The following is a 14,750-nucleotide window of genomic DNA, read 5'->3' as shown; positions in this document are numbered from 1 at the left end:
TTCTACTCTTAGAACTGAGAAGACAAATCGATGTCTTTAAGCCATCCATTCTCTGGTACTTTTTCATAGCAGCTCCAACACATGTAACAAATATGTTTCTTTTTGTCCTCTGACCTTAGTGTTTTATTATTTTTAAAACTCTTTTATTGGTACATTGCAACCATACATCATATTGAGATTTAGTGTGATAGAAACATCCATGCACATAGCACCCGGTACATTTTCCTCTGGATCTCACCCTGCTCCTTCCTCTTCCCCATTCATCATATGGAAATTAGTATTGATAGCTTCATGAATGTACGTAGGATTATTTGAACTGATTCCTTCATGAAGTTTCCTTCTTCCCCACCCCAACTTTCTTCCCCAAACCCACTCCACTATTCTACTGATAACTCTCTTACTCTCAAGTCCCTTTTGTTTTTCCCTCTAGCTTCCACCTATGGGAGGAAAGAGGTGACTTCTCACTTTTTTTTTTTGGTACTGGGGATAGAATCCAGGGGCAACATACTTCTGAGTTCCACTCCCAGCCCAAATTTTTATTCCTTATTTTGAAACAGGGGCTCACTAAGTTACAGGGAGCCTCTCAAGTTGATAAGGCTGGCTGCTAACCTGCGGATCCTCCTGTCTTAGAACCTCCCAAGTACTAGGATTAAAAGCATACGCCAGCACACCTGGCTTGAATTCTCACTTTCTGAGACTGGCTAATCCCATTTAACACAATATTCTCTAATTCCACCCATTTTCCTGCAAATGACATAATTTTTTCTTCTTTATAGTTAAGTTTCATTATTGTTTAGTTCACAGTTTCATAACCTTAACATTATTTCTTTTCTTTCTTTCTTTTTTTTTTGTGTGGGCCTGGGGATGGAACCCAGGGGCATTCTACCTCCAAGCTACACCCCCTGCCCTATTTTTTTTTTTATTCCTTATTTTGAAGCAGGGTCTAAGTTACAGAGGGCCTCACTAAGTAGCTGAGGCTGACTGCAAACCGCAATACTCTGGTCTCAGCCTCCCGAATGCTTGGATTACAAGTGTGTACCCCCACACCTGGCCCAACAGTATTTCTGACACTCCCTTGGACTTATTTGTATACCTAACAACTTTAATTACACATAAAAATTACTTTGACTATTCATCCAAAATAGTGACTCAAGAAAGAAGGGTTATAAGCAAGTCATACAAATTAACAGATAAGTACATGAATGTGTATTGGTAGAAGTTATAAAATGGTGTCAGCCCTCAAGCCATAAGGAAAACCATTTCCTGTACTGCTCTGCAGTGCTGGTGGCCTATTTGAGACTTGAACTGCTTTCTGCTTGAAAATGAAAGGAAGGTAAATTTCCGGCTTGTGTTATACTCCAAGCCATTCAGCAGAGGAAATCTGGATTTAAAAAGACTTGATTTGTGTATCACATAAAATCAGTAGCTGTGTGACTCTGGCTAACTACTCTAACTCTGGGTCTCAAATATTTTTGTGTGTGATGCTGGGGGATCAAACCCAGGGCCTCGAGCTTGCTGAAGGAGTGCTCTACCACTGACCTACATCCCCAGCCTCATTTTGTTATATTAAATTATAAACTATTTCACAGACTTGGCATGATAAATCTAAGGGACAACGTTTCTAAAGCATTGGCAAAATATTCACTATTGTCATTATTAAATACTGTATTTATGATAGTACCTGATACATAATAGATGCTGAATAATTGGTACCTATAACTATTCTTAGCATAATAATCCTTAAAAAACCTTTTTCCCGATCATTAGTGGGAAAAAAAGCTCTGCTATTAAACAGATAGATGTTGTGTCTGAAATGGACTTTAGGAGTCTTTTAGCTCAATGACCTCATACAAAAGTGACTCTCGAAACTTGGGGAGTTGAAGGAATTTGCCAAATGTCACTTAAACGGGTAGGACCAGAACCTCGTTTATCTAATTTCCATACATATGCTCATTTTACTAAATCATGTTATTTTCTTAATGTATGATGCTACTTTTCTAACATAGAAACAATAAAGCACTGTTCATATTATCTATAATAGTGTTTGGCTCATAAATGATATGCATTCTATGTTGAGTTGAATAAATTTAGTTAAAAATGATTCTCCCAGAATATATGAATGTATTAGTACATTTTTATTTGTCAAATAACAAGCCATCTCATGATGGGGTAGAACTTTCTTTTCCTTGTATGTGGCAACTGCATTTTGATAATAATAGATGTGTGAGGATAGCTAAATTTTTGGACACCGGAAAAGTCACGGTATCTGGAGAAGACAACAGTGGTACAGCAGAAGATGATAGGGACCTGAGTCCTGGGAGGGTCGGGAAGATCCACTGGAGATAAACTTTACTAAAGTCATATTTGATGATGTTTTCCTATGCTTGTAGCTCCTGGATTAGGAGAAAAGGTAATCAAAACTGGGTTTATAGCCAGGCATTGTGGCAAAAGCTTGTATTCCTAGTCCTTAGTAGGCCGAGACAGAAAGATGGCAGTTCATGGCCATCTGCAACTTAGTGAGATCCTGTTTAAAAAAAGAATAAAAAATAGGGCTGGGGGTGTAGCTCAGAGGTAGAATGCCCCTGGGTCCCTTCCCCAGCACTAATGGAAAAAAAAAGAACTGTTTATTTCCTTCATGTTACAGTGGTAAGGCACACAGACACATGCCAGGGAATTTGGGTTTCCAAATTTCTCATTGTGTTAGTATTATAAGACCACGCCCACATTCGGCAATTTACTAGGAGAAGCCACAATACACAGGGTAGAGTTGTATTCACAGCTACAATTTATTATAGCCAAAGGACACAAAGTCATGTCAGTCAAGGAACAAATCAGTTAAAGCAAAGTCTAGTGGAAGCTATGCAAGCTTCCAACAATTCTCTCTCATGGAATCACATAGGACCCACCTAATTAATACAGAAAATAGCTGTGACAAAATGTACAAAATGTGACTGTCTACCACATAGGTCCAGGATTTGCTGGGTCAGATCAAGTGACATCCTTTGCATAAAACACCAAAATGTCATACTCCCAGAAAAGGAGCAGATGCCCCATTTGTACAACACAGTAAGTTACTCCTATATAGGGAAAGTAATGTAAGAGCTGCTTACCATTCCTGTTCCCAGATGCCAGCCAAGGGTTATTGTTTTTTTGTTGATGTTGGGGTTTGTGTGTGTGTGTGTGTGTGTGTGTGTGTGTGTGTGTGTGTGTGTGTATACGTGTGTATATATAATACAGGGCATTAAAATCAGGGCCATTCTACCTTGAAGCTAAACCCCCAGACCTATTTTATTTTATGTTTTATTTTGAAACAGGATATTATAATACTGCTGAGAATCTTGCTAAGTTGTTTAGGCTGGCCTCCAAATTGCAAACTTCCTCTCTCAGCCTCCCAATGCTGAGGTTACAGGCATGGGCCGCCAGGCTCAGCTAAGGGCCAATCTTGTAACTGCTTATAAGGCCTTTTTAAGGTCTGCTGTGTTAACACTTTGTTGCAGGCTCATGAACAGCTTTTTTTCTGGATCATCTTTTCAAAGACATTTGTATAATAAACAGCCTCGGAAGATCAAGGTCAGTTTCTCTGCAGGGAGAAAGTTCAGTAGGTTTGATTATAGACCATTAGCAAAGATTGGGGTTTTCTAAGTTTGGGAACCTTTAGCTAGATACAAAGCCATCATATGTTCAGAATCCACCAAGGGACTTGAGTAGCAACAAGAACCCAAGTGAACAAGAGGCTGGTGTTTCTGCTTTGCTGAGTACAATCAAGCTCTTTGTGACCCATAAGATTCATATCTTCTGCCAGCATCCAGAGAACTATGAGGGGCTAAATTGTTAGCTTATGAGTAAGGTGAAAAATCTCAAAACCTTACATATTGGAACTCTTGGTAGACCTATGGAAAAAGTGCAGTAGACTGCACTGAGAAACAAGTGTTCCTGGAGCTAACCTGGTGGGAGGCGGCAGGCCACTGCAGGGGATCACACCCACGACATCTGCTCTTTAATTAAGGCAAAGCAATTAATCACAATTGTCACTCACTGGTAGAAATAGACGACATACTGAAGGGTTCCACTTACAAATTAAACATTTAAGGAAAGCTGGGACAGACAAAGATTGAATTGGGTCTGTAGGTGCCACTTTAATCTTTTAGTATGCTGGGTTTTATTTGAAATCCAAGGAAAAAGGAAACAGTTTTCTTCTTAAGTACATCATGAAAGAAGTACATGCTTTTTATTTTCCTTCCTAAGTAGATTCTGAATACAATATCATTATGTCCTTTGAGTCTTTAGTATTATTTTCATTACAAATAAGCATGGTAATTTTTATTTTTTTGAAGCATAATGTAAATTTTATAAACTACTAGGATTTAATATCAACGAGTTTTGACAATCGTGCACATGGCTCTAACTACTACCCAAAAGAAGATAAGAAATAATATTATGTAGTTACCAGTAGGCACATGAAGCTACATAATCATAAAATTTAATTATATAAAATGTAAAGTTTAATTCCTGAAGCACACTAACCATATTTAAAAAAATTTTAAGTTGCTTCTTATCAGTAACAGTCACTGACACTTATAGCTGTTGGATGCATAGGATATTTCATATTTAGAACTTTATAAAAACTAAATGTTCTTTTTAAAATTAATCACCTACAATATTATAAAATAGCTTCTTTTACTCATAACAATTTTGAAATTCATTCATATTATTGTATGCATTGGTATTTTTCTTTTGGTTTCTATATAATATTCCATTTAATAATTATCAAATTATTTACTAATTCTACTGTTCATGGAAGTCTAGCTATTGTGAATGAAGCTGTTATGACATCTTGTCAAATCTTCTTTGTGGACATATATTTGTTTCATTTTGTTTGATAAAATATCTTGAATGGTATTGCTTAATCATGAGAAAATATAAGTTTAATTTTATGAGACACTGCTACCAGAGACATGTATGAAATATTATTCAACAATGAAATACAAATTTATACCCAATAAGACAAGGAGGAGAAAGATTGACAATGCAAATTATGGATGAGAATGTATAGTAGGTGGAAAGTCCATACATGGTTAGCAATAGGACAAAGTGGCGTAGGTAAATAATAGTACCTTATTGTGATTTTAATTTGTATTATATTAATTAAAGATGTTGGGCAGCTCTTCATAACTGAATTGAGTATTTTGTGATCTTTGTGCTATGTCCCTTCAATTCTTTTGCATACTTAATTGGTTATTTACATCTTATTGTTAATTTATAGGAGTCTTTTATATTCTGAATATGCTCATTTTGTCAGATATGTTATTCATATGCTTTTATCAGATTCAGATCTTAATTCACATATATGACTACGGCCAAGTTCCTATTATTATAGAAAGTTTGGCACATCAGCTTAAAACTTTCTTTTCCTTTTTAAAAAAAAATTAGTCAAAATGTATCAGAGAGTGTGCTATAAGCACAATAGAGCCAAAGAGACACCAGAGCCAAGAAAAGTCAGCTGGGGCTCCTCTTTCCCAGAAATTTAAAAATCCTAGAAAAGAACACAAACCAAAAGCCTTTTCAACACTTGTAATTATATAAAAATTTGATCTTCCTTAAATGTCTTTTTAACATTTCTAAATTTGTCTGGCAAATGAGACCATACAGTCAGACAATAACAAAGATAAAATTCAGTAATTGCAATAATTTTTTTTATAAAATTATAGCTGCTAACTGTTCACCATATGGTATATAATGGATACCATGTTAAAAATGCTTGCTATTTTTAACACATAAAATAAAGAATAATAATATATGTTCTCATAATAAATTTAATTTCTAAAAGTTCTGTACCTTTGGTCTTACATATTATTTTTAGTATTTTTAATTAGTAAAATCACCATTACATTTTAAGTTAATTCTGTGAATTCTTTAGCTTTACTTTATGGGTACCTAATAATATAAAATTTTAAATGCTTAAGTAGTATTTATAGTACAGTTCTGACTGTTTAAAATATCCTAGATACAGAATTCAGAAGGTAAGAATATATACTTGGAAAAGGCAGTCATTTTCTCTTTACATTTTGTAAGTGAAATCTGTCACTTCTCATGTACAAAGAAGCAGAATTTTTAATTTAGTTTTGGGAGTATTATTCATGGCCAAGTTGCATGACTCCTCAAATAAAACTGCTTACAATTGGGCCCCATTTCATTTATTCCAACAATTACATACAGGCATGACTTTAGAAAAACTCCATAGATTTGCCGATAGATAGATAGATAGATAGATATGTACATATTCAAGGTTGCATATAATCTACACAAAACAGTTTGTATGTTTCTACTTTCCTATGCTATGTATTCAAATAAAAACACAGATGACTCAAAGATTCAAATATAAGTCAAATGTATTCCTTCTACTGTTCAAAGTTACTTTGAGTTAACTTTAATGACTTCCAAAAAAAATCACAACTAACAATAAATCTATTTTTTGACTCCTTCATTACACGCCCAGGCACACCATGATTATACAGACATGCCACACTGGTACAAACAGAGACATTCAAATACACAAGTATAGACACACATTCCTCAGCCAATATTGATTTTCTTAAATTTCCACAATGGCCCATAGTTGTTCTTGTCCACTAGGCAGTTTCAGTATGAGAAATAGTCATGCTAGGCCGGGCATGGTGGTGTGTGTTTGTAATCACAGCATTCAGGAGAAGGAGACTGGAGGATCAGGGTTTGGGAACAACCTTAGCTACTTAGAGAGGCCCTTTGCAACTCAGTGAGACCATGTTTCAAATTATAAAAAGACTAGCTGGGCGTGGTGGAGCATGCTTGTAATCCCAATTCTTGGGAAGCTGAGACAGGAGGATCACATGGGTTCAAAGCCAGCCTCAGCTACGTAGTGAGGCTCTCAGCAACTTAGTGAGACCCTGTTTCTAATAAAATATAAAATAGGTCTGAAAATGTAGCTCAGAGGTAGAAAGACCCTGGGTTCCACCCCCAGTACCACAAAAAAATTATATATATATATATATATATATATATATATATATATATATATATATATATATATATTGGGGGGATCATATATATGTATGTATATATAATCTCCCCAAAAAATCGAGCTGGAGGTTTGGCTTGGAGGTAAAATGCCCCTGGGTTCCATCCCCAGTACCACAAAGAAAAAGTCATGCTATAATTTGAGTATATAAATATAGATACTCTCAGGCTATCAGATTTTGATGGTATCTGCCTTACAAAAAAGACTAAAAACTCTCAGTCTCAATGGGCGATGGCAGATGTCATCTAACTCTTTGGTCTGAAAATCACTCCTCCCATGAAGAACCTCAAATGCGCATTTTGATTCCAATTTTAAGTGATGAAGAAGAAAGTTACATTTATGAAGAGTATGGCGTTTCTGCTTTTTGAGTTATAAAATGGAACCTGATTTTTAAGGATATAAAGAGATTTCTTACTGCGCACTCTAGAAACTGAAAAGCCTAGCTGTATTAATAGTGAGCTTCCTTTCTCTGGAGGTATTCAAGCAGAAACTACATGGCCAATACTCCTAAGCCTTTCAGAAAGCATCAATCCATGAGGCATCCAGTTAAATTAAATGCCCTGTGAGGTCATCTCTGAACGATAGTTTCTGTAATTCTACCAATTTCTTCTTACTTTAACATCTAAACATTTTATCAGAGCCAACAATCTTTTAACATGATTGCTTTGCCTGTATTATTTTTAGAACCAGTGGGGTATATTAAATGTACATTAAAATGAAGAGGGCACAAAAGTAATTATTTTCTGTCGAGTTAATTATATATGAATTACCTGTTTGAGGATAACCTACTTGTGGGGAATTATTTACTTTTATTTCTCAAAAATATAGTTTCCAAGTTAAGTAAGCCAACAGACTGGATAAATTAAGATCAGGTGACTGTTCAGAGCTTAGATCTTTGTGCTTTTTATCCCAGATGTATTAGCACTTTCATTGTATTCAGAGTAAGCAAAAGTAGTTATCTTTCCAATATGTTCAGCTAATTAATTTATAATGAAAAACCTTTTAGTTTTTGAAACTCCAAAGATTTTCAAGGGTCAAAGTAAAGAAGAATTTTTAGAGAAAGGTGAAGTTAAGGAGCTCTGCCTGCTGGAGGTAAAGCTGCAGAAATAGATTAAAACATTCAGAAGAAAGAGAAAAGCAGAAATGAGCATAATTGTGTTTTATAATAGGATTGCTGAGATAGCCTCATGTTCAAACTCATATGACGTCTTCTGTTTTCCTTGTGTCAGGTTATCAAGAGCCGTTTTATAGGGAATTCATCTTATCTGTGACCATGCACACATTTTTAATTAATAAAGAATATTCACTTCTTAGGAACAAAGTAAGAGAGTAACAAAGTAAGAAAAATTGCAAAGACAATTCTTTGGGTTTTTTTTTTTTTGTAATGATCAAAAAATTGCTCTTGTGGATAAATTTTAAAAATTGTTTTAAAGGATTCTATTCCTATATTTCTAGTGTGACATTGAGCTAGACATAAAGTTTTTATTATTGTTTCATTGCTGTTTAGGAAATAATATATAAAAAATAGCCTGACTTTCTTTCTTTAGGACTCAAATGACAATCTCATTCAACCTATCTTAATACTTACATATCCAATTTGTATTCTTACTGTATGCTTAGAAATACATTATTTTCCCACTATGTTAATGATACTACATATGTATGCATAGATAAATATATATATAATATATATCTTCATAAAGTTATTAAACTACAATGTCAGAAGTCATTATGTTTTTTCTTTTACCTCCAAAACTTCTACAATATTTTTATTGACATTCTAAATATGTTTTACTAAACTAACCATACTACTATATATTTTTTTCAAAACTATTCTTCATTTATCCACACAAAATATATCTCTTACGTTAAGTGAGTTTTCCATTGCTCTAACAAATACCTGTGAAAAATCAACTTAATAAGACAAAAAGGTTACTTTGCTCCACCGTTTTGGAGGTTTTGGTTCATAGGCCCCACTGCTTTTTTGTCTGTAGCAAGGCTTAAGAAACAGACATCATGGTGGGAGCCCAAAGTGGAGGAAGCTGCTCTCCTAATGGATGCCAAGAACTGAAGAAATACAAGGTACTGGAATCCCAACATACCTTCAAAGACATGCCCTTTATGACCTAAGATCCTTCCATGAGGCTCTATTGCTTTTTATTTATTCATTATTTATTTTTGTGATACTGGGGATTGAACCCAGGCGCATTCTACCCCAATCCTTTCTTTATTTTTTTTTATTTTTGAGATGGGATATCACTATATTGCTGAGACTGGGCTGAAATATGAGATCCTCCTGTCTCAGTCTCCCAGGTACTGATATTATAGGTATGCACCACTATACCCAGCTTAGGCTCTGCTTCTTAAACGTTCCATCACCATATAAAAGTGATAGAAGCTGTCAACCAAGCCTTTAACTTAGAGACAACTGGAGGAGAGTTATTCAAACCATAGTTATTTCTAAATGTGCATGCAAGTACCTATATACGCATATGATTCCTTAACAAATGCAAATACTTATTTTTTGCTATTATAGTAAAAACATTTAATCACTCAACACAGTAAAACTTCTAGAAGGTAAAAACATATTTGTTCTTAGTTCTTCACAAAGCTCACTATGATATGCCTATTATTTACTAAATTTAAATTGGATATCTGTGTAAGTCAAGCACTAGAAAATGGTAGAGAGGACTATAAAAAAGACTAATTTTTTAATGACAAAAATCTATTGTTCACAAGCTTTTCAAACTATTGCATTACTGAATCCATTTCATTTTTCCTAACTTTTAATTTCTGCAAGTACTAGACATAGGCCTTTAGTATATTCTACATTGGTACGTTATATAATAACATATGCCCTATGTCTGTGCTTTGAGAAGATTCAAATTTAATAGTGCATGATTACTCTGCTCATCAGAAGCTCTTGGAGTTAGATATTTCTATGGTTTTTCAATCATTCACTTCTGAAATGTAAGGATTGAGAACCTCCTTTTGTATTGTGACTCTTTGAACTCTATACTATAAAGGATATGTGGTAACTAAAATTAATTTGTATATTATACATAACTTGGTAAATTGAGCATTAAGTAGAATGCGACATATCTCATGTACCACACTTAAAGAATGTCCACTACTTATGTTTAATAAATATTTCCTTCTACTCTTAAGTATCATTGCTATCAAATTCTCTTAAGAAATACTCATGTAGTTTAGACTTCAAGCTACATTATCATTAGTCTTGTTGTTGTTGTTGTTGTTGTTGTTGTTGAGCATTGAAACAAACCATAATACATTTGCCTTCCTGGAAATATTTGATCATGTCCCTGAGGGTTTAGTAAGTGATTATTTATATATGTGCATATAATAGCAATTCTAGTTTGTGTTCTAAATGCTCCTGCTCCACAACTACTTTAGCACACGTAGAAACAGGAGCTGGTGAATGTGTACATTTATACACAAGTATACAGCAGTCCAAAAATGGAGGTTTTCCTCCTATAAGCGAAAGATGCTAAAATTCTTATTGTGTGTGGTACTTAATTTATAAACTAATTTTAGAGGTGCCATTAACTATAGACAATTATGTAAATAGAATTTTATTTTACAGTCAAATATTTAGATTTAATTCATGAAAAACAAGAAATAATAAAAGAAAATGGAGATATTAAAATACTCAATATTCTGAAAAGGAAAATTTACATTTTTGTATAGCAGAATTCTTCAACAATGGATATCTGTAAATGTATCCTATTCCCTCTGTCAATGAAATACTAAGAAACAGAAATCCCTGAATTACTCTGAGAAAATAAAATTCAGATTTTATTTCAATTAATATTCACATAAAAATGTAAATCCAGGTTGTATTTTAAAATCAGTATTGGTATTTTTGGAGTATTTTCATAGATAGATTTGTCAAAGATTTGCTTTTATCATGTGAGGTTTTATTATTTTTTATCACTGTATCTTTAGAATCTCATATCTGACACTGATTCCTTGATTCATGTGTGCTAGATATACAGTATAAGGTATAAGATAACTATATCCATATATTTTTTATGGTTTAGATTTCTGGCCTCTAAAGAATAGCCACAAAACATTCTGCAATGTTACATTTTTATTATTGTAGAATAGCCAAGCCATGAAAAAACCCAGAACTTGAAGAGGGAAACACTCCTGGACATGATGTACATACACAAACTTATCAAAGCCAGTAACTGGGTTGAGCACAAGGTGGGGAGGGAGAGGGAGTGGGGTGGGAATTGGAAGAGGGTTCAATTAGTACTGTGTGCATGTATGCCTCTAGCAACCTGAACTTCATTAAGATGTGTGAATACAGGGGAGCTGGCTGCTAGGTGGCTGCTTCCTTGTGAGAAAGATCAGTTGGTCAGGGCTAGAGAAATGCCCTAGAGCCTGGCAGAAGGAGGATGCCATGACAGGGTCTGTGACCCCTGACACCCAATTTCTGGAACAGCATTTCTGATTTCCATCTGGGCTTGCATTCTTGCTACAAGATACCTCAGATGCACCTCACTGATTCCTGCTAAATCTCAGGTCTCAGAGGGGATTCAAAATGGCAACTGAGGGACGGACACAGCACTTCTCAGTAGCTGAAACAAATAAAGTTCAACTACTTAGAAAGCAGTGTCTTAATCAACAAAATAAATACATCCCAGGAACCAAAACAGATCCAGGTACCTCGGCGGAAACCCTGAACTCGAAGAAGAAGAAGAACAAAGATCGGACACCAGACCTGCTGCAGATACAATCGGGACGTCCGCCAGCGAGCTGCCTGTGCAGGCTGCTTGCCAGCCCAAACCGCACTCCCGAGCCCTGACTGAAATAACCGTGGCAAGATAATCCGAGACTGAAAATGGACATAGAGCCTCATCTTAAGCAGTGAGCAGCACCCACACTTACTGCCAGAGCTCTGCCTATCCCGAGACTGCAGGCTGGGTGCGCTGCTAATACTGGACCCAGGTGTGAGTGGGTGCAGCTGCCTAGTGCCTGCTGCTATGCTCCTCCAAGGTGCATTGAGCTGTGCCCTAGACTAGAACTGAGTATCAGGCTACTGGGTGGACGGGAACTCCCAGTGGTGGGCCAGGGGTGCGGGGTAGGTGCACAAGGGTCCGGGTACACAGGCGCTGCGTGGGATTCAGAAGAGTCAGAATTCTGTGTGCTCACCAACGACTGGATCACAACAGCACAGAGACTCCCACGGACGCCTGAACCAAGGAAGCCAGGTGCCTGAGTGAGTCCAGGGAAAGTCCGGGTCCAAGCATGCGCCCCAGGCCCAGCACCGGCCCGGGGCATCTGTCCCACACCTCAGAACCCAGCACTGTTCTCGCGCACCCTTTCTGCGCCCCAGACCCCTGAGTAGTCAGTGCCTGCGCCACCGCCATCCCTAAATAGGAGCCTGCCTTGTGTGCCTATCCCCTGCCCCCCACTGGAGCCTAGACACCACCTTGCCGGAGGCCTGCTTTCCAGGCAGGAAAAGCTCTGTGCGCCCGTGAAATCTCCTCGGGTCCCCAGCTTCTATGCCCTGCGGGAGACAGAGATCATTGCTGGACACCACGCAGCGCCTGTGCACCCGGACACTTGTGCACCTACCCCGCACCCCTGGCCCACCACTGGGAGTTCCCGTCCACCCAGTAGCCTGATACTCAGTTCTAGTCTAGGGCACAGCTCAATGCACCTTGGAGGAGCATAGCAGCAGGCACTAGGCAGCTGCACCCACTCACACCTGGGTCCAGTAATAGCAGCGCACCCAGCCTGCAGTCTCGGAATAGGCAGAGCTCTGGCAGTAAGTGTGGGTATCCAGGAACCAGCATCCCTTTGCCCAGGGTACATCTTGGGACCACACTGGCTAGCCCAGTTAGAATTTCCAGAGACAGGAAAATCCATCGAGACACAATATCTGCAAGGACCTCAGGGGGCGGTTCCAAGTCGACTTTGGACATCCTCCACTCCTGCTGTAGGGAAGCACAGGCCAGAGTCTAGAATGGTGAGTGAAGAGGTGCTGACTACAGGTTGGAATTACACAGAACCTGAGAATTGTACAGAATCTAATAACAGTGATACCAGACATCCTGACACATAAACCCAAAGCAGTTAAAGGAAAGAAAGGTGTGCAAACACCCAGAGTGATCTAAGAAGATAAAAATGGAGTACAAAGAAAACTAAGAGACATTGGATTATATTCTGTAAGCTACCAAAGCAATCAGATACACAAATATTATATGGACCTGACCCCACATTTGTAAATAAGTAGGAATGATTTTATTTTATTTTTATTGTGGATGTTTTGTTTTGCTTTTACAGTGCTTTTGTTTTGGTATGGTTATTGCTGTTTTACATTTTTTTTCTTTCCCCATCCTTCTTTTACTTTAACATATATATATATATATATATATATATATATATATATATATATATATATTTGATAGTTTGCCTTATTTTCTGATTTCACAGCTGCTAGTTCCTTTTATTTTATTCTTGTCCTTTTTTCCTCTTTCTTCCTCTTCCCTTCCTTTTTTCATTCTCCTCCTTTGATTGGTTTTTCCTTTCTTTTTCTTGGATGACATAATAGTCTTGGTATCTTGTGTGGATTTTTTTTTTATGTTTGTCTGCTCCTTCCATCAACCCTTTTACAAACTTCCCCAAACTAACCTATATACTCTTCTACCCCAAAACTTTTCCCCATAATATACCTCCTTGTTTAATATTCAAAGTATTTCATATATCCATACTTACTCTACTAACGGGAAGAGTCCTACTAGTTAACTCTCTCTCATTCTCAGCAAGATATTACCTTATCATACTTAAAGTCTTTCTCAACCTAAACATATCCTCTACCTAATCTGACTCCTTTACACATCACCCCAGCTCCTCCCACATCACCCACCCTCAACACTGGAAAAGCTCTGCAGACTTGCCGATACCCCTGAACTCCTAATATTAAGATTGGACTGAGCATAATACTCACAAACAATGAGTAGAAACCAGAAAAACAGGACAGAGAACACTACAAATATGAGAACCAGGAATTATGAAGAGACAGCAGAAATCACAAATACTTACCTACTAGAAATGCAAGAAGGGGAGTTCAGAATCATGATGTACAATATGATGAAAGGATTTAAAACAAGTCTAGAGGAGGTGAACGGTGAGTTAGAATCACTAAAAAAGAATCAGAAAGAGGTCTGGAATGAAATGAAAGAGGCAATAGGTGAAATGAAGACAGCAATAGAAAGAAATTTTGAAAGATTAGATGAAATGGAAAACAGAATATCAATATTAGAAGACAGTACATCCCAAACCGAAAACACAGTCAGCGATATACAGAAATATTTACAGCAACAAAACCTAAACAACCAGCAAATATGGGATAATATGAAGCATCCTAACTTATGGATAATAGGAATTGAAGAAGGAATAGAGGTGCAGACAAAGGGCATCTGTAATATCTTCAAGGAAATAATCTCAGAGAATTACCAAATATGGAAAGAGACTTAGACCTTCATGTCCAGGAGGCATACAGAACTCCACTGAGACAGGACCAAAGAAAGACCACTCCATGCCACATAATAACCAAAATTACCAATATAGAGGCCAAGGAAGGAATCTTAAAAGCAGGGGGAACAAAAGGAAGGGTGACATATAGAGGCAAAACAATAAGAATCACCCCAGACTATACAACCCA

The sequence above is a fragment of the Muscardinus avellanarius genome (assembly GCF_963383645.1).
Source record: "Muscardinus avellanarius genome assembly, chromosome: 4".
NCBI classification, from domain to species: domain Eukaryota; kingdom Metazoa; phylum Chordata; class Mammalia; order Rodentia; family Gliridae; genus Muscardinus; species Muscardinus avellanarius.
The sequence above is the reverse complement of the archived record's forward strand: the minus strand, read 5'-3'. Positions refer to the sequence as shown.